General features: G+C 35.3%; 1 protein-coding gene across 1 annotated transcript in view; it reads left to right on the plus strand.

Moving 5' to 3' along the window:
* Window positions 1–6,794: 6,794 nt before the first annotated feature.
* LOC149791610 (major facilitator superfamily domain-containing protein 6-like) overlaps window positions 6,795–22,540 on the plus strand; it is a 70,238-nt gene continuing 54,492 nt past the window's right edge. The window contains exon 1 of the mRNA XM_089970168.1: window positions 6,795–7,073. The gene's annotated coding sequence lies outside the window, so the exon portion shown is untranslated. The remainder of the gene's footprint in view (window positions 7,074–22,540) is intronic.

Below are 22,540 nucleotides of genomic sequence, written 5' to 3' on the forward strand. Positions count from 1 at the left end.
TACTAATGTACCAGTGGCCTGAAGAGTAATGATGTGCTAACAGTCTTTCGATCAATCACAATAATATAATGCAAAAATGTTCTTGTCTGAAATCACTATAATTCCAAATTAATGTACATGTCCACGAATATTATCGAAGAGCACTTTGTATTTCCAGTGAATAATAATTCGAATAAATAATTCCACCCAAATCAAATACTGAACACAACAATAAGAATGATTCTGCTAAAGATGTTAAAGGGAGACTGAATAATTTCTCAAGTAAACAAGATTATAAAGCTCTTTACATGACCTAGGTCGCAATTACCATTTTCTGGAAATATTCGGTCACTTAATGAAAATTTCCATTCTAGAATATTCTAAATTGTCAACCCAAACATCTGTTTCTTAAATTAAAATAAAGAACATGGTAAACATAATGTCCTACTATGACCAAGATAATGGCCCTAATAGTTAACCCTCTCTCATAGAGAAATATTAAATATATATTATTTGTTTACCAAAATAAAAACACCAGTGCCCATAGTCAGGGATAGTGTGAACTTGGTTTGGGACAGGGTCAAGTCCAAAATACAATTATACGTAACGTATGGTTATATATATATATATATATATATATATATATATATATATATATATATATATATATATATATATATATATATATATATATATATAGCAACATATTACTCAATGTTCCTGTCACTGGTTATATGTCATCGGTAGCATTCAAAGTATTGTTGCACACAAGAGTCTAGGAGCTCCTCTCGACTGAGTGAAACAAGCAACACCTGCGTATGGCTGGAATGAGGTCGATATTTCTCATATTTCCAAGGACCTCAAGACAACTGTCGCCGTCAACCAAAAGTTTCTTAAACGGGCTAATACCACAAATAATTTTCTTCAAATAAACTACCGAAAATACATTCTCGAGACACAAATTTCACATCTGTATGGTTTTCCATGCTTCGCAATGGTATGCCTTATTAGTGCGCTTTTCTCAGCCGAAGATCGAGATTTCTTCTCACGTACAATAGTGACAGGACCCAAATGACTAACACAGAGAATGACCAAACGCGACAATATCCAATGATCCCTAATGTTATGAAATTAATGAGGGATCATTTTACGAAACTTATCCATGCTAGCATAAAATTCTTCTGAACACTGTACAGTAGGACATCTTCTGATATTAACTAATTACTCGGTTTTAGAAATATCATCCCTTCTCTTATTCCCCATAATGAAACAAATAATGACTAAAGTCAAACAAAGCTATGAAACGGAAACATAGATACAAATAGATCATACCCCAGTTTTGTTACAATACGAAGCCAGATTCACCTAATACCAGCACCTCTCAAAATATTTATATGTCGTTGAGTAGAAAGCGCATGTGACCTTATTTACATAACAATAGTGCAATAGTGTATCTGAACCTTTGGAACAGTTCCTTGTCCAACTGCGGTAAGGACGACAAGAAATCTATAAAACATGCATCTTGACTTCAAAGAACACCAAAACGTACTTTTGATTAATTATGTTCTATTTATTTAGAACTCCTCATAGATGCCATGTATTTCACTCATCAGCACCAAAGAAAAACAAAACAACGTATCCGAAATTCCGCTGTTAGTTGCGCAAGTTAAGTTAGATGCAAAGAAAATATGAATGAAAAGTAGGAAAGAGAGAACACAAATCGCTTGGCATATAACAGTCTGCACATCTTAGAGAAACTTCTTTAATTAGATATAGAATATAAGATTGAAAACAAAATCACAAAATACTGCAACGATTAGTTAATTAATACCTTGGGAGTCAGAACTATTTCTCTACAGCAAGCAACATAGAGCATGTACACCAGCACTAAATAAACAAACGAAGACAGATTGGCGCTCTTTTTTTTTCTTTTTTTTTCTTTGTGTGTGTGTGTGTGTGTGTGTGTGTGTGTGTGTGTTGAAAAATGAATGATGTGGTTATGTACGAAGAGAAAGTTTAAATTTATTTTTCGTTTCAGAGAGAAACCTGAAATTGTTACAATGGAACAGATGAGGTATTGTGCCATTGGATTGACACAATGTTTATCAATGTCAGAATATGAAAATCTGACATTGCAGTCAATATTGATAGCCATAATAACATTGCAGTCAATATGACCATATCCATATTAGTGATGAATTATTGAAACGAGAAATACATGTTTTTGCATAGATGGATGGATTGATGGGTTAATAACGGATAGTAAGAAACGAATATATGAATATAAAGTGTTTCGATAAAGATGTCTGGAGGCAGTTAGGTGGAAGATAATCAAAACAGAATGATTGATAGTTTTAAAAAGATAGCGAAAATTACTCAACAAACATTGCTGTTTTTTATAACTTTTTATTGTTGTATTCACAAAAGAGCGACAACTAATTAAAACATCAGAGAGTACACTATATACTCTCCTATAAGATGGATCCAACTGCGAACAACATAGACAATGATCTACCGTAGCATTATGAGCCAACAGATCCAGGTCTGTGATATTTGTTCTGCTGATTACTCGTAACAAATAGTATAGACCCTGATTTTACGGAGTCGCTTTATGCTTATGCATAATAGTTTGCAGTTGGCCTTCACTGGTAACCGAGTATAGACAGCAATTTACCTTCTTTTTTTTGTTAGCCTCATATACCGCCTAATATCTATCGTAAGATATTTTTTAAAAAAAAAAAACAAAAACGATGTTATTCTGTTATAACAAGTAGTAATGTTCCCATTTTGCCTAAAGGATAATCTTTAATTAGAATCTTGTTGACAGCGTATGAAGGTGTAGAACATACAGATAGATATAAGAATCTTTTGTACTGCTTTCAAAAGTGTACTGCATGAAGAGAATGTCTAATTACGCTATATATATTCTCATGAACATAGCAATTACATGTGTTTACAACATTTATTTACCCCCCAAATCCGAGTTGCATAAATTTATCATGTAAGAACTGACTGACCTAACACACACACACAGTTTATCATAGTTTCACATTCACGCATCTATTATATATATATATATATATATATATATATATATATATATATATATATATATATATATATATATATATATATATATATATATATATATATATATATATATATATATATATATATATGTGTGTGTGTGTGTGTGGAATATGGGTGATCAATCGCAGGTTCATGTATATTTAGGCATGGACTATATAAAAACTAATACAATGGAGGACACTTTTTCCATTTCTTCTGCGACCTATTTTAGAATCGATAATACTATCTCAGGCTAAACTTCGCGTAGCGTAATAACTTGAGCACGGGTATTTAGTACTGGAATTCGTTTACACAACTTTGACTTAGTATCACATCTTTAAGGAATGCCAGACCATTTTCCCACGTTACCGCTCGGCATGGCCATAATCGCGCCTTCTGAATATGCAAGTGCAGTTAGCTCGTCCTTCAAGTCGATGAGGAGGACCACTTTAGTCATCCAGTGTTAAAGCGGGAATGAATGGTCTGTGGGTGCGTAGGTGGCTGATGAGACCGATGTGCGCCCTGAATGCTCTGTGGCATTGTGGACAGGGGATGGTAGCAAGGCTGATCGTGGGGTTGCTGTTTCGAGATTTCCTGGCCTGCCTCCGTTGTTCTGCCGTCTTGTTGGCCTCGCAAGCTGCATCACCTTTACTGATTGAGGAGCGCCACATGACCCTGTCCTGTGCAGTCTCCTTCCACGTGTCGTAGCAAACGCCAAAGTTCTTCAGTGATGTCTTCATTGTGTCCTGATATCGTTTTCACTGGCCTCATTTTGTTGCGTTTTCCTTGTTCAAGTTCGCGATAAAAGAGTTTGGGTTTCTTTTTTTGGAAGCCGGTGGTCTGGCGTGCGAGCTACATGGCCTGCCCATCGCAAATGTGATTGTATCAAGATGGTGTAGATACTGAGCAGGCTAGCTTGGGCAAGGACCTCAATATTCGGGATCCTCTCTTGCCACCTGAGGTTGAAGAGTCTTCTTAGGCAAGTTGTGTGGAAGTGGTTCAACTTCTTCGCATGGCGCTGGTACACTATCCAGGTTTCACAGGCGTATGAAAGCGTAAGGAGTACTATCGCTCTGTACACATTCAGCTTCGTCTGTCGACTAATGCCTCTTCTGTTCAAGACGGATAGTGTAGTCCGTTCTCCACTCTTGTGACAACTACCGATGTAACTCTCTGCTCTCCATCTCAGGGAAGATACTCGCCAGGATTCTCCTAAACTGTCTCACATCACACCTTGACCATGGACTCCTACCATAAAGCCAGCATGGATTCCGGAAGAAGCGTGGAACCATCGACATGGTGTTTGCTGCTAGGCAATTGCAAAAGAAGAGCCAGGAGCATAATGCTGACTTTTTCTCCACCTATGTCGACCTGACCAATGCCGTCGACACTGTTAGTAGAGAGGGCCTGTGGAAGATCATGACCAAGTACGAATGCCCAAGGAAATGTATCACCATGGTGCAGAAATTCCACGACGGCATGGAAGCTAGAGTCCGGAACAATGGTGAGACATCAGATCCCTTTCCTGTCTCAAACGGAGTGAAGCAGGGCTGTGTACTGGCGCCAACACTTTTCAATCTCATGTTCTCAGTCAAACTCACTAATGCATTCAAAGATGGTGACGTGGGAATCAGCATCAAATATCGAATTGGTGGCAAACTGTTCAACCTCAGGAGGCTCCAAGCAAAAACTAAGGTCACAACAGACATCGTCAGAGACTTTCTATTTGCTGATGACTGCGCCCTCAACGCTGGCTCTGAAGCTGACATGTAAAGCAGCGTCGACAAGTTCTCTGATGCTTGCACAAAATTCGGCTTTACGATCAACACAAAGAAGACTGAAATAATGTATCAGCCAGCCTTAGGAAAACTGTATGCTGAGCCAAACTTCACAGTCAACGGCTACAAACTGAGCGCAGTGAACAGGTTCCCCTATCTTGGCAACACTTTGTCCCAGAACGTCGTAATCGATGAAGAAGTTAATGCCCGTAGTCACAAGCCAGAAGCCTGCAAGTGCGACGCACTAAATGAAATACTGCCCTCTTATTGGTCGACTGAAAATCAGGCTATCAGTTGGCGGAGTACGGTATTCTCGGTCGACCAGTGAGAAGGCAATATTCCATTCATATTAAGCGAGCCCGTCCCCCACCTCCATTGTTATTAATTATAAAGTTCATGTGTGTAGGTAAATTAAAAACAACTTTACTGGCCCCTATGAGTGTGCCGATAACCATTATGTTATTAACTTGCCTTATATATATCTGAATTATTTCGTGTCCAGTCCATCCTAACTACACACGGTCTCCATAATGGTACAAATTCCGTTGCTGTAGGATGCAATAACTTGTTTTAGGACCAGCATTCGTCTCTCATGTGTTGGTCATTTACAGTGCCACTAAAAACGAAGAAATAATTTGCTATTTCTAAAGTCTTCATGCCTCTATGATAATTTTTCGATCTAAAAATAACAAAACTATAAGCCTTGTTTCAGTTTTGATCTTGTATTGTTTCAGTTTAAGCGGTATATAACAGTCATAGATGTCAAAGTTAAAATTCGTTATAAGCTTGAGACAACTTTTGGTGAAGTCTGTAGAGGTATAAAACCCTGGTACTCATCAAACCGTTCGATCAGTACACATTTCCGACAGTCGCTATCAGAAGTGAAAAAGGAGACTTCACTCGGAAGTAGTTAACGAACAGGTAATGATACGCCTTGCGTGGTTGATTGATCTGTGTTGAATGAGTGCCTGCCAAGATCTGCACTTAACGAGGTCCAATGAAAGCAAACGACGGAAACGGTCTCGTGTTCTGCCATGCATAAAAAGAAAGTAAAAAGGTAATATTATGAATAGAATACATAAATATAAGGCGACATCACCTTTAAGACAGTCCACTTTTATAAATAGAATACTTCAACGTAAGACTACCTCACCTATAAGGCAGTCCAATTTTATTAACAGATTATCCCACTATAAGGCGACCTCACCTATAAGGCGGTCCACTTTTATGGCGTCCGTGAACAACATTATATGCTTAACCTAAATTAGTGTTCCATGTTTATAAATCACTACATAGATGTACGAGATGAGTATGATTGTTTTATTAGAATTTTGTTTCCGCCATCATGATGACTGGTAAAATAATTCATAGACGAGGGCCTATCACAAACACTGTTTAAGCTTCACTGACCTCTTCTGTCACAAATCAACATGACAATAAAATCTACTGGCATATCGATTCTCAACACAGATCCCATCAAAGGGTTAGCTGATATCCCACTAAAGTAGTTCTAAACAAACAATCGCGCATTCTTAAGGAAAGGAGCTACGTAATCGGAACGGGCCATTTCACATCCTGTTCTTTCATCGTCATAAAAAGCATGCGCCTCAGATTGTGACTGTCTCGTGTGTGTGTGTGTGTGTGTGTGCGTGCGTGCGTGCGTGCGTGTGTGTGTGTGTGCGTGCGTGTGTGTGCGTGTGTGTGTGCGTGTGTGTGTGCGTGTGTGTGCGTGCGTGTGTGTGCGTGCGTGCGTGTGTGTGTGTGCGCGTGTGTGTGCGTGTGTGTGTGTGCGTGTGTGTGTGCGTGTGTGTGTGTGTGTGTGTGTGATATGAAGAACAAAATGTAACTCGATCAATCGTCGAAAAATAATAATTAGGTTGTGTTACAAATTCTAAACATAATTCCAGATGTGACACATCCTTCTGACGAACAAATATTTTGAACACGTGGACTGGATATCTATGTAAAGGCAACCTAATCGAGGTCGCACAGTCTACTGAAAACGTTTTGTATCACTAAAGTCTATCTACATGTTGGGTCCCAGGTGTCGCACTAAGCATTCATATACAACATAGATAAAACTCAATAGTGTGCGAAAATGAAAAGCTTGTGACCATGGACAAGTGAGGTACACTTGAAGTGACAAGACACGCGAATTCTTTATGACTAAACGCATGACAAGTGTTGTTGGTGCAGCTGTGTGAGTACTGATGGATATTAAATTTGCTGTACGTAAGGAAAAAAGTGGTAAGTTGGAACAAAATGTACATTTTATAAGAACACCTCTCTCTCTGTCTCTCTCAGCGTAATCATCCAACATGCTTGGCAATAGGAGGTGCCATTTGCCATTGGTATTTGCCAGTACCAAGCTAATTATGAATAAATGTATTTCTAAGAGATCGCTCACATGCGAAATCGTTGGAACCAATAGTATACTAGTATTCAGTAAAATATTTGTAAGATTCACTCTCATTGGTTGTTTCTAGAAATGCTGCAGGATGCTGAATCTTTAGTACTGAAGAGTACAAAAATGTATAAAAGTCATGGCGGGCAAGATGTTTAGTATTTTTCGTAGACCTAGTAATTCACCTAGACTGCGTTGTTTTATAGCCGAAATTGTTATACAAGAGACTTTAAATGCATCGAGGTAGGTAGATTTATATTATATTTATAGTATTCGCATATCCTCCCGTTTGTTTTTAAGCCCTCTGTCTATTTCTGATTTTTAGAATAGTCTATTTCAGTAGTAGCCTTAGTTCTACCTGTAAGACCCGACGCTGATATAGTAGCCTCGTCCTACATGTAAGACCTCGACACTGATATTTATGTTGTGGGCACCATATCACTAAAACAAAAATAATATGTGCTATGTCTTACATTGTAGGACTAAGTAGAAGCAGTGCCATCTGCATCCAATATGTGCAGTGTTTTTTTCTAATATTTCAAGAACAATTTGAACAAATAAATAGAAGGAATTCTTGTATACACGTGTTCAAAGAGATGTAAATCCCAAATTTATGGAATTACTGAGAGTTTGAAAGACAGTAATTTCAATCACAACTGTGTTTGAAAACAAGCTGGCCCAAGCAAAAATGGCGACCATGTTGCTAAAGAAGCTCCCTTTTGATTAAAAAAGTCAGCAGTGTTGGAGACCCACCTGGAGGCAATCAGTTTAGAACTCATAAATCAGTGAATGCAATGGCTAAGTTTTGTGCATTTTTGATATCTTTTATTCTTTCTGTTTTTCAAATCAGTACGGTGGTACAATCAAAGGGTATGGTGTGAGAATACTTTAGTAGTTCATAACCAATCAGCAGCATAACAGGCAGTCATTTGTATAATGTAATGTGCAGGTCAGGGTTATTGTTGCTTACAATTTACTCTTCAAATTATTTATTTATTATTATATAGTACATTTAATATTTACAGGAAAATTTAGTCTCAGGCTCTGCTCCGTTTTGAGAGAGCATGCCACTAGCTTCCCATCCGTCCGTGGTTTTTCCCAGTGGTTTTCCAGGTTCTTCCTCCACCAGATATATTTACTGTTGTGTAGCATTAAAAATGGCCTTAAGCTAATCATAACAGTGTAAGACATCAACCCTGATATTTATGTTTTGGGGATTTAGGTTTTACTGAGTAAATAACGGTATGTGTAGTGAGTTCCAATGTTGACTAACATCAGAACAAGAAGTCAAATTGTCAGGAATATCTCACACTCTTGGCAGCCTGTCTCCACATTTTTCTACAAATTAAAGTAATAAAGTTTATCAGACTTTACTAACTCTGATGTCTTTTTTCTAATTCAAATTCTCACATAAGACATGATTTCAAGTTCGTTGGCCTACATTTCAGTTGGCAGTAATGCAACGGAAGTCAGAAATGCCAAAATTGGTTAAAAGGATGAGAAGTATCTTGAATGAAATGAAGCTATCTAAGCACTTTCTTAAGTATTAATATATTTTTTATTCTTTTCATTAGCTAAGTATACTTCAACTTTATCTGATTTCAGCATTCCCAAAATGAAGTACATACTGTACGTACAGCAAGAGTAGTATATGTCTAAATACTGTGTTCTCAACACATTGAACAATTTGTCTCCAAAACATTAGTCAGTTTGATTGTGTAAAATATACAGATTCACTGCTTATCTATAAATCTGCAGTAGCATGGAATAAATTGATACAAGTTGTACTCTTTAGATTAACCAGCCATGCTGTAAGAGTAGAGTGTATGACTTAAAATTTGTATGAAGTTGTTCTGGTGGCAAAATTAAATTATTTTTGTATTTTCAGCACTGTATACCTCAATTTTGCTTGAGACGACCTGTCAGAGAAACCACCTGGTGTCACAGCAGATAGGTAAGTACCACACCCAGACAGGAATACAGAGCTGAAACAACAATGACCACAAACCATAGTAGGAGGTATAGTGTGACCACTCTTTTTATTGTATGCATAATGACGCATTAGAATTTTATTTTACATGTATCAGTTAGTTGCTACCATGGGTAAAAAGTTGATTGCATAATCATTGACCTAGTAGTAAACTGAACACCCAGTTGTTTCCAACCTATCAATTTTGGCCATTATTTCTTTTTAATTTTGGTTACAATTATTCACAATGCTACTTTTAACCGATGTGATGATAGAGATTTTGTGATTTAGGGTTTTGTTAGCTTAGCCACCAATGTTTTGTTTTCATTATTTGAAAATATGTTTGAAAATTTCTGAGAACATAAAAGTTATTTTAAGATCTTTTAAAGCCCACATTACCCATCCATTGATAATTGTTAAGTTTGGAAACAATTTATTATCCATTAGTTGTTTTTTTATCTTTAGATTCATTACAAATCAGATACAGAGATGCTTCCAGGGCATCAATCAAGCAAAATTTGTATGAATTTCCCAAATATTGATGCACAGGAACTCCAACAATTTAAAGTCACACATAGGAAAATGTACTCTGCACTGTAAACAGTTTTTATTTAAAGTACTTCGGGTAAGTCACACCAGTAGAGGTATCATCATGTTTTTTGCAACATAAGTCTTTTTTCAGGTAGACAACTGTTTACATCTGGATTCTTCAACTTGACATCAATGGTTCTTAAACTAGATTTTATTGGCACATTGTGCCCTGTAGCAAGCATTATGTCATAGTATAAGCCATGTAAAAAGGAAGTTTTACAAGTGCATGTTAAAAATACAGCCTACCCAGAAAAAACAAAAAGGCTAATTCCCTGCTTGGTTCATCTTCTTTTGTTCCGCAAATACTGGCCGCTGACACTGATGAAGACAATGATTTCTGTTATTATGAAATATATCTGATTACTGGAGCTGGGAAAGTTTTAATGGAGATACTAGTGACTGATTGGTGTTAAATACGCGTCTGATGTACACTCTGAATGGACAAAATAGTTTTTCCAGTCCCCCCCCCTTGAGCAGTAAATCAAAATTTAATGTAAAGCAGACATGATATAAAACCTAATTAAATTTCATACAATTTAAAATTAGAGTGCACTTTTCATTTCTTTTCTCAAACAATTTAGCCCTGCTGGATCATGTGCTTCAAAACTATACAGCCTTTAAGGGTTAAGATCTGTTGAATAAATAAAACTAACAAATGATAATAAGAAGTACAGTTATTTATTTGGTCAAAACACCTCTGTCGGAGCAAGCAAGCTATGGCATTTATGGACCTTAAACCCTAATACAGCATTAAAGAACAGATAAGAAATCTGTCAGTAGTGTGTGTGTGTGATTTGGATTTTTAATGTAGCTTTAAAAAAAATTGAGTCATATTGCTATGATGCCTGCAGTGTGGCTGTTTATAGTGATGGCCTGCAATTGGGCATCATGCTGCAGACATGTAACATAATGTCCTAGCCAGTCACATTAACCTGACACCAGGCCAGCCAGTCCTAAAAATAACATCTTAATGTTGAGCGCCAAGTGAGGCAGCTGTTAGTACCATTTTTGAAAGAATTTGGTATGACTCAGCCGAAGTTTTAACCTGCGACCTCCCACATCCATGGTGATGCTATAACCACTTAGGCCAACCAGAGCAGTCTAATCATAGTATTCAGTAAAGCACTAATTTGAGAAAGTGAAACTTTGGCACAGCTTAAGTTTGTTAAAAATTCAGTTTTGGAGCAGAAGTATCAAAAAGATAAAAGATAATACCTTTGAGCACTAGGAAATTGTACTTAACTACCATAAAGAACCATTGTCTGACTGTATGCTTCTTTAGACATCATACTGTGAAAGGAAGGTTCACAGAGAGGAGTTTCAAAACACAAGTTATCTGGCCAAAATAAGGAGTTAATCAATTGGTAATTAAATATTAAGCATAATCATTGTCAGAAATGGAAAATCACATATTCTGAGAGCTACATAAAAAATGGAATATGTGTTATTTTGAAAAATTATCTTTGTTCCTTTAAATATTTATAATTTTAAAAGATGAAGTTCCCTAAAATTATATAATCAATGTACCATTAAAAAATTTGTTGTGAATAATTAGATATTTGATACGTGGAGTAACTTAGTCTTTAAACATGCCACAGTTTGTATGCAACATGTCATTTTCAGTTAAACAGCTTATTTCTTTTTCATTTTTCAGTTACTTTGTTTCAAACAGTGATAAAATTGATATAGTGAAGGTTTCTTTTTTACTACATTTTCAGATGCAGATGTCATCATTGCTTGAATATATGTTATGTATAAAGACTGGCATTCTCAATTTTTTTTTTGCCTATAGACTATAATGAATGATTAGTTTTATTGTAGAGACTATAGAATATAATTTTATTTTTTTGTGCATTATCAGATTTGATATGAGGACTTTTAATTTTTATTTGAGATCCCACCAACTTGTTGTGCTGCCTGTTCAGATAGAAGTTACATTATGATGAAGTAAACAATATTTTCCCAAATTTGAATTAAGAATATGCGATTTCATCGTGACTTTAAATTTTAAAAAAGCTGTCAACATTGCGTGAGGTTTTTTTACTTATTGATTATGGAATTTTATATTGTTACAGGAGGCATGACCTTTAATGAGATTTTAAAAATAATTTAGGGTTAAGAATATCAGAGCATTATTATCTTTATTGTTAAGACTCTTTTTCTTCATAATGGGTTTATGATTTTGATTTCATGTCCATACTCGTATGCTTTGACTGAATTGTATTTTGATTGGGTTTTAACAGCCATTTAACACATTCCATATTATATGGACCATTTTGCAAGAGAGGATAAGGAGGAATCTGGGACTTCCTTATTTTTAATAAACATTTTCTATATTAAAATGAAGTTAATAACAGTAAATTTGTCATATACTAGGTTGGAATTAAGAAGGTATATTAAGATATACTGTTTTTATTAACTTCAAAGAAGAACCAAATTTTAATGCCTTATAGTCTCATGTAGCAAATATAATAATAATAATGAAATAATGAGGACTTTGTATAGCGCCTAATCTTTAGAAGCTCTAAGCGCTTTACAACATTAGACAACACCTATAAGATAAAAAAAACATATATAATGATATAATTACAAAACAAACGCTACGAAATTAGAAAACATAACAAACATGCTGAGAATATTTAAGGTAGGAAACATTAGGTCTTTAAGTTTGTTCTTGCAGTCGAAATAAGTGAGTTTTTAGAGCACTCTTCAATGGGATCACTGTGTCTTTGTGTCTGAGTTCAATGGGCAATTCATAACACAGTGCTGGGTCCTGGTATGCAAAAGAACAATGTCCATATGACTTTGTTTTCATAGTGGCAATAATGAGTATATGATTGTCAGAAGAGGAGCGTTAAGTATCTTGCTGGTGTGCACATATGGGTGAGGTCGGATAGGTATGTTAGACTATAGTCCGACAGTGAAACATTGCACAGAGAACAAATTTTGTGTTTGATTCTGGATGGAATGGATAGCCAGTGTAGGGTACAGAGCAGTGGGGAGGTGTGCTCTGATCGTGGTACTGTAAGTATGATCCAAGCAGCTGTGTTTTGAAGTTTCTGGAGTAGATACTGAGATGAACCAGACAGAATTGATTTGCAATAGTCCAGTCTTGAAAGTACTAATGAACACACAAGTGTTTTAGTGGCATCAACTGAAAGATATTTGAGAATGGAGCTGATGCGTCTCAGCTCAAGATATGCAGCCTTGCATATGTTCATGACATGTTGGTGCAACGTGAGAGTACTGTCCAGAGTAACACCTAGGTTTCGTACTGATTGTATGAATTTAATTTTGGTGTTGCTGATACTTGTTTGAGGTAAAGGATGTGAATGAGAAAGTCTTTTTGTTGTGATTAGAATGGCCTCAGTTTTATCATCATTCATCTGCAGCTTGTTACATGTCATCCATGATTTCACAACTTAAATGCACCTCTCTACACCTTGGATGATAGCATCAACTTCAGTTGGGTGGCTAGATTTGTATATTTGGGTGTCATCAAAAAACAATTGGTGAGACACTGGATGATGATCTATGACACTTGAGAGCGGCTGAGTGTATAGAATGAAGAGAACAGGTCCAAGAACAGACCCCTGTGGAACACAATATAGATCAACTGGGCTAGAGTATATTCAATTTGTAGACACAATATATGTCCTGTTGACCAAATAGGACTTGAGCCACAGTAAGGCTGTATCATGAATGCCAAATACATACTGGAGACGGTGAAGTAATATATCATGGTCTATTATGTCAATTGCGGCAGACAAATCAAGGAGGGTGAGGACTGTAATCTTTCCACTATCCCAAGCAGATAGAATGTCATTAACTACTTTTAGAAGAGTAATTTCAGTTTTGTGGCAAGGGCAATAAGCAGATTGTACATTACTGAAAAGACTATTTGAATTCAGATGAGATACAAGCTGGGGTAGAACAACCTCTTCTAAGATTTTTTATATGAATTTGAGATTACAAACTGGCGGTAGTACTTTAAATCGTTATGGTCTAGTGTTGGTTTCTTCAGCAGACGCTTTACAATGGCAGTTTTGAAAAATGAATCTTTTGGTTCATCTCAAGTTAATATTAGACATTATTTGTTTTCATTGATATTTGTGTTATGAATCATTCATGCTGTGGGCTAATACAAGATGTAATATTTGTTCTGGCAAACCATAATACCTGCAGAAGGAACAAACATTGGGACTTGCTATTTCTGTGTTTCCACCTATTGAAATGATAACTTGCTACAATCACTTGAACTTATTTCCCTAGCTACTAGGGAATCTTTGTATTTCTGAAGAAACAAAAAAAATGCCAGAATATGTAACTATATTTTGACTAACCTGACCATTATTCGTCTTCGTTGTGACTTAAACTAGGCTTGAAACAATCATATCTTGCATAAATTCAAATATTTAAAAGCCATTTTCATCCATTAAGCACATCAACTTGACAACAACAAAATATGGTTCACTTATTTTTATGTAGGATAATCAAAGACATCATTTCAAGCCCTTTCGGCTTGATGCATAAATTTTCATTTCATTCTAGGGAGAGTTATTGTTTGCCAGTAATATCCTACACATTATGTTTTGTTAACTTGTAGTAGTGTGAAATTTATAATTTTATTGGTGAACTTAAAGCTTGGTTTGACAAATCTCCAATTAATAACGAAATACAACATTCACCCAGTGAGGCAAATACTAAATTTTTTATTTGACTAGAATAAAGTTTTACTCTACCAGTTATGATACGAATATAAAAATTAACATTAATGACCTGAAATCAGTCATATGAAGGATTGTTAATGGAATATATTCTATTACCCTTCTGACAACAGTTACATGTAATTAAATTTAGACCAGTCTGCTCACCGTCTTGTAAACATTTATTAGTACCGAAGAGTGAAAACTTGTACGAGTTTGATAAAAACAAATGGAAAACAAACTTAGTGTAGAATGTATGAACTTTTAATGAATAAAGTGGGCAATGTTCTTGACATTAGAAACAATTATCAGCAGTGTTGCACTTTGAGGGAGGCCTGTGACACCCTCCCATCTCAAACAGCCAATGTTCCCCATATATTGATAATTATAGGGGCCAGAGATACATAAAATACCCCCCCCCACCGAAAGCCCAACCAGTATGCGACACTTGGTCAGCACTGACTCTAAATTGATTTTGTCATAGAGTGGTTTGACAATCTCGACACCAGATATTTTTAACTCCCATTTATAAAAAGTTGGATTGTTTAATTTTAAGCCCCAAAAAGGTAAAGACCAAAAAACTTGCCAGTAGCTTCCCATGGATCAGTGGTTCTTGTCAGGTTCTTCCTCAGCAGTTATACTGGATGCTATGTAATACCTGTTGTGTGCTGAAAAATGGCATTAAACCCCACAACAGCAACAACAATGACTTTGATTCATCTGATACTACAGTGATGGCATTCATCATGACATTATTGCAAGCTTGTTGATTTTTAAACCTGTACAATAATGCAATTCTCAAAATGAATAGGAGATAACTTTGCCAAACAGATTATTAAGAAATTCATCTGAACAATGTCAGTCTAAAATATCTCCCATTGCAGTAAACAATATGATTATGCCAGGCTGGATCAGGTCCATTGTTGGAGGAATGGGGTTGTTCCAAAATTTCCTTCAGGCCCTGACTTCTTTGCAAGGGCACCAAAGCTAAACTGTGTGTGTCTATTCACTCCAAGTGTGCATACTACCTAATAAACATGTGCAAGAATAAAATGATGGTCAAATTTAAAGTGACAAGTGACTGTACATTTGTGTGTGTATGTTTCTTTTTAAGCAGGAGTGGGTGCATGCCAGACACCCCCTACACACACACACACACACACCCTTCTGGCTATGATGATGCAAAGTGTTTATAATGCAAAACTCTGCAAAAACATATTGGACAAAGTACAGTTGTTCACATGCAAGTGATATGGGTTCCATTATTGAGTAGTGAAACAAGTTTGCTAACATTCTCTATGGAAAACTAACTTGCTGTCTTCAAGGCATGTCATGTATTTGCATCAATACCTATTAATTTGTCTTGCAGTGTTTTACTTATAACTGAATAGTTTATAAACAAATCTTCCTATTTGCATTATTTGTTATTTACAGTAATTTAGTGAAATCATGACAGTTAAATTAGCCTTAATGTTCTAGTGTCTTATATCCATAAATATTGTTGAAGTTTTTCATACCAAAATAGTTTGATTATTCCAATTTTAGCTTGACAAAAGTCTTAGGGTAGTGTATGAAATCTTTTTTTTTTTTATCTTTATTGGCTTTGATTTCATTTTACTGATTATAATCTCATTATAGGTTTCACTGCTAATAAAAGCTATAAGCTTGTTTCAAAAGATCATGTTTTGTCTTTCTTATTACAGATTGTTGTACTGAATAAACTGGAAACTTCCCATGATAATGAAAAGATGAAGTCAATAAAGTGATGCAGATAACTAACCAATTATGGTAAATGCAAATAGATCTAATTATGTTACTAAAATAGGCATGATAATAAATGTAAGACTGAATAAAATGCCAATAGAATCTGGTTGATATACTGTACCTACTCAAAGATACAAAGAGCAGTCAGCAAGGAACAGTGATCTGAATATGGCAGATGCTGTAAACATTAACAAAATATTTGGTATTTATGTTAATTTTTTAATCAGCTGGTCTGATTATAATCTTCAAGTATTGGATCAGTTTGTCTGGCCATCCATCTGTTCATCTGCAACTACATTTCATCTTAATCCACTGGGTAGAAATTGAAACTGTATGAAAATGATATACAATATAGCGATTCTTGACCAAACTGTATATAAAAATATACTGAGTTTTATATGGCAAGCGATGAAAGTAATTCTATTTCAGTTTGTAAAGTAATTTATTACTTGTCTTTTCTTCCTTACAGCAATTTTTCAGTTTCATAAATGTTTTATACAATTTTTACACTCAGCTTGTTACATAATTCCTGTTAGCACAATCACCCCACCCCCACAGGTAAAAATAAGGTTAACAATTGGATTTGCATACATAGATGACATTTTTGGATTGTCCTGCCAGTATCACAGTGCTTTAAATGTTTAAAATGTTCATCAAATATTACATTGTATCTGTTTTTCAATGGAGCTATCGTGTTTTATAAACACATCTCTTTGTTCTTGTTATTTCTATTCCATCTTATGATTATTTAAATATAAGTAAATGTAAACTTTGTCTAGCTAAGACTTTAATATGAACAACATAATATTTTCAAAAAAATTATATATCTAAAAGTTTTGTAATTAAGCTTTTCTTTTGCATTATATTTTTTCGTATAATGTATGCAATAGTAGATTGCAAATATGCAATTTTTACCTTTTATAGGCTTCTTTATAACATAACAAATACATGCTGTCCCAATTTTGTTGCGCTTATTTTATCCTTCAGATGTGTTGATTGTATTTCACTGTATGCAAGAAACAATCTTCTTGTTTTATCTTTGCAGCCTGAGTGAGTAAAGAATGTATTATTGCGGGCTGTCCATTTAGTACATGCGCATGGAGGGTGGATGTGGATGTGTCTACTGATGATGTATGTACACATATGAAAGGGGGTGGTGGGGGTGAAACCTCAATAATAATTTGTCTAATACGTAACCTGTTTGTCTGGGTTCAGTCGGCATTTGAATTTTATTGGACACTAGATCAACTTTTTAAAGTTACGCAGCTTATTTCTTTGGTGCAGCAAGACATTCTACGGCGGTGATATATCTGTGTTATTAAACACATTAATATTATTAATCCTTGATCATTTCTGAGTATTAAATATGGGCCATTCTTTAGAATTCTGGGTGTGTGTGCATCAAGCATACGTACACAGGGGTGAGATGTAAAAAAGCATGTGTGTGGGGGGTCAAGCTTTGCCATATTTTTGTGTATGTATTAAATGGATGGCCACTTGACAGTTAAAGTGGTATACTATCTAATTTAGTATGTTTCCTTTGTCAATTTTAGGTCCATTGCCCAGCGGATCTTGTGATCTGTGCTCTGACCAGTGAAAGCATGTGAATTTGCTAAAGTCACCCAAATTGTGTAGGTATTTCTCATATGGGTCTCCAGATTTGATTGTGCTTTATAAAGTTTTGAAACATAAGAAAGATGGAAGAGAAGAGATCGAAATTACCACTTTTAACTTGCAAACACTGACATTTGCATATATGCTTAGCAGCATATTTTATACCTAGATATTATGTGAAATTCTATGCTAAATCATAATATTGTAAAATCATCACAATTTTTCAGTTGCTTTAAAATCAACTTAATTTTCAAGAAAAAGTAAGTGAATAATTGATATCACGTATGTGCATTTCTAGCATGTAATATTTTCCTCATTTTATTTTCCCTCACAAAATTCTCTAAAATGTTATACTTGTTAAAATTATTCTCAGTTTAGTTTTTATGACAGTTTGGAAATCATGTATTTCTATGTTTATGTGGTAAAAATGGAAAAACCTGTCCATCATTCATCTGCTAAACAACCAGAAAAATGAAAACAAAACATAGCGCACTGCATCCACACAGAGTTTAAAATTTTTAAGGATAACACCAAATCTGTCAAAAAGTATAGATACTTAAATTCAACATATGAAACTTTGAACAACTTCTTTTAAAACATCACTGAATATATTTTCATAAATTTATCAGAAAGTATCAAGGCATTATGCTGATCCACTCTCCTTATATCACGACTTTTACTCCACATAGAAAAATTGGTAAGCAACTCTCTCACAAACATCTGTGCAACAAAAATTTCACTTTAAGCACGAGTGTATTAAGTACTTTATAAATTTTTCAAATGAATTTGATTAATCATCAGATTTGGCCGTCAGTACTCAAAGGGATAATCTTTAAAATGACTTAAAATGGCAGGGATCTTTGCATAATATCTAGCTTTGAGGGACTTCCCATAATAGATTTCAGCATAATAAAAGTTTGCTTGTAAGAATGATGTCATCCATTTATAAAAGTGGTTGATGACATTTCCCTGTTAGTGTGTCTGTTTTATTCTGTAGTAAAATCCACATGAGATGGAACAAATTACAGAATTATCACATGAATTATTTCTTACTTTTTTGCAGAACCTCTCTTGAGAAGATCCTAGATACTTTGACAAGTGAACAGTGCTGCAGTAACCAGTTTCCAAGAAGGAAATAACTGTGAACAATATAGACAGAAAAGAACATCATACATGATTTCATACAGATGTTCACCTGAAATAAGCTTTGCAGTCCTCGCTGATTGACATGTGTAAAAAATACTACAATTTAATTCATTTGAGCATTAATATATAATGAGATCAAAACAAAGCATCATCACATTGTTACATCTTAAATGTTGCCAGCATGACAGTCTCGTTGGAGCATCGGTGGTTATTCTATTGGTTATTTGCAGCATAATTGACGATAGAAGCCAAATGATCATTTGGAGTAATAACTACCCATTGTGTATTTAATGATTCTATAAGCTTAAGCTCATAAGCTTCTAATGAGATAATATTGGACGTGATTACAGCAGATTGTACACCATTTTAAATGTTTTGAGACATCAGCTATCATTCTTCAATAAATGTTTCATTTTGAGAAAGTTAAGTCTCTATTGTGCTTTTGTCTCACTTGCTCATACTATTGAAAATAACATGATTAATTGTTATTGTGCATTAGCTGAAAGATGAGAAAAAAATTCTGTAATGGAACAACATCCAGCTTTCTGTTACCATTTTTTAAAATTTTTTTGTTCCACCTTAAGTCAGACATTCATTAAAGTTAAGCTTGTATGCTTCTCTGATTCAGAAAGAAATGTTTCTGTGAGAATCACACAGAATTTACCTCTCTCCTAGTGTCTGCTATTAAAGGGCATGGTGATTTTTATTATATTTTTGTCAGCAATATAAAATTTTAATTCAATGCATAATTCCCCCAAAGTGTTTCTCAGAGGTTTTAGAATAATGTATTTTTTGTGGTAGTAACTTGTAACATTATAACCATTTATTGTAATAACAGTCAATTTTAGTGACCTAAATGTCACTGACTACTAGAGCAACAGTCATAAGGTTCATACTAGGGTTATCCTACCATTTTAGTGTCGCTCACTAGTCTGGCTTCATGGTAGGGTTATCCTACCATTTTAGTGTCGCTATCTAGTCTGGGTTCATGTTAGGGTTGGCTTACCATTTTAGTGTCGTTCACTAGTCATGGTTCATGGTAGGGTTCTCCTACCATTTTAGTGATGCTATCTAGTCTGGGTTCATGTTAGGGTTGGTTTACCATTTTAGTGTTGCTCACTAGTCATGGTTCTTGGTAGGGTTATCCTACCATTTTAGTGTCGCTCACTAGTCATGGTTGATGGTTGGGTTATCCTACCATTTTAGTGTCGCTCACTAATCAGGGTTCATGTTAGGGTTATCTTACCATTTTAGTGTGGCTCACTAGTCTGGGTTCATGTTAGGGTTATCTTACCATTTTAGTGTCTTTAGTGCCCCTCACTAGTCAGGGTTCATGTTAGGATCATAGGAATATCAAACAGTACTCTGCTTCCTTACATTAAGAAGGTAACCATGACTGCATGGGTACCTCATTGACATTTTAGTTATAAATATTGATTGATTCATTGATTGAAAGAAGCGAGTGTAAAGATGTAGTCATTCAAAAGTCATAAAAGATTATACACTCAACAAATACTGCAAATATGGTTTAAGTGCAACGACCCACTTATAAATGTGTAAAAGATCTTGATGGTTTCATGGGAGCAAGTAGTGAGTTATCGTTACTACCTAGGTGCCACCACTGCTACTGGTCAAATAATCGGATTACATCTGTACTTTACCTTCAATAGATAAACAAATCACTTCCTAGATTGAATTTTGAGGTTAAAATTTCTTTAAATGTTGGGTACTTCTATGGCACTGAAAGCGGTGAACAAAATTTAATCCCCAGACATCTACGTACATGTGACTTACACAATGAGTTTTATTTACAAAACCATCTGAAGACGCAGCCAGAAATGGAAACTCTTAGGAAGCTACAAGTCCATGTGGCTGTACTGAATTCCCAAAGTCCTCCATGTAGCTCTGGACAGTGACTGTTGCCTGACATTTGTGACAACATTTGATGTTTTGGCTAACTTAGCACTATCTGATTTGACCTTGCCTTACATGTTCACCGAACACTTCATAGTTTGAATCATGAGGTTAAATGTTCTTCAGTTATGCCAGGTATGTGTTATTGTGTGCCTATTTTGTAAGAAATGAGAGAAAAATAAGTAGGCAAATAATAATTGAACTAATGATAGTTTTAGCCAAAACATTTACAATTTTAACAATGAAGTAATTTTTTAAATATCGGATCAATATTTTTATTTGTCTTTGATTGCTAGTATAATGTGTACATCCATATATAAAAAATTTGTAAATGCATAGTTGGGGAGAAAATAAATTCAATCACTTACATGTAACATGTTCAGCTGGCATAACTTTTAAGTCCAAATGAATTATGACACATTGACACCTTCAAAGAGTAAACTGTTCATGAAAGAACTATACTACATGTGATCCATTTTTAAAGAATTTCTACTTATGCTTCATTAATGATGTCATGTAATGTGCTAAGAAACACGCTTTAACTTACAAGCCTTTCAACCAGATCGTCTTCCTGAAATCCTCACATTTCTTCAACTTAATTCTTCTCAGCTGGATAATCATTAATAGACCAAATTTTGATTCCATGATCAATACCTAAACATACTTTGGAGCATACTTTGAGATATAAGTGTACATCAGTTGCTGGACTGGTAACAATGGAGCTGCCTATACATTTTCAAATAGCTGACCACTATTTCTCATTTTATATCAACAACTCAAAAAATATAAATGATATTGCTTCTATGTCACTTAGACCATAAAAAGTATTTCAGTGAGTAGTGTTTTCTGCTACATGTTATTATCTGCCATTTAATACTATATCTATAACGTACTGGTAAGTCTTAAGATTAATGGCAATAGGATGCAAACAATAATTTTATATGAAAAAATTGCATCACAGATCAGAAGAATCTTCATGAAATGAATATGAGGATTTGGATTAATTAATCATATGCTGTCCCACAATGGATCTTCCCTCTCGGTAATCATATACTGTCACACAAGGATCTTCCCTATTGGTAATCATATGCTGTCCCACAAGGATCTTCCCTATTGGTAATCATATCCTGTCTCACAAGGATCTTCCCTACTGGTAATCATATGCTGTCCCACAAGGGATCTTCCCTATCAGTAATCATATGCTGTCCCACAAGGACCTTCCCTATTTGGTAATCATATGCTGTCTCACAACTGTCCCACAAGGATATTCCCTGTTGGTAATCATATGCTGTCCCACAAGGATCTTCCCTATTGGTAATCATATCCTGTCCCACAAGGATCTTCCCTATCAGTAATCATATGCTGTCCCACAAGGATCTTCCCTATTTGGTAATCATATGCTGTCTCACAACTGTCCCTATTGGTAATCATATCATGTCCCACAAGGATCTTCCCTATCAGTAATCATATGCTGTCACACAAGGATCTTCCCTATTGGTAATCATATCCTGGTAATCATATGCTGTCCCACAAGGATCTTCCCTATTGGTAATCATATCCTGTCCCACAAGGATCTTCCCTACTGGTAATCATATGCTGTCCCACA

Source organism: Sinohyriopsis cumingii, chromosome 9, assembly GCF_028554795.1.
Source record: "Sinohyriopsis cumingii isolate HCF-2022 chromosome 9, ASM2855479v2, whole genome shotgun sequence".
Classification (NCBI taxonomy): Eukaryota; Metazoa; Mollusca; class Bivalvia; order Unionida; family Unionidae; genus Sinohyriopsis; species Sinohyriopsis cumingii.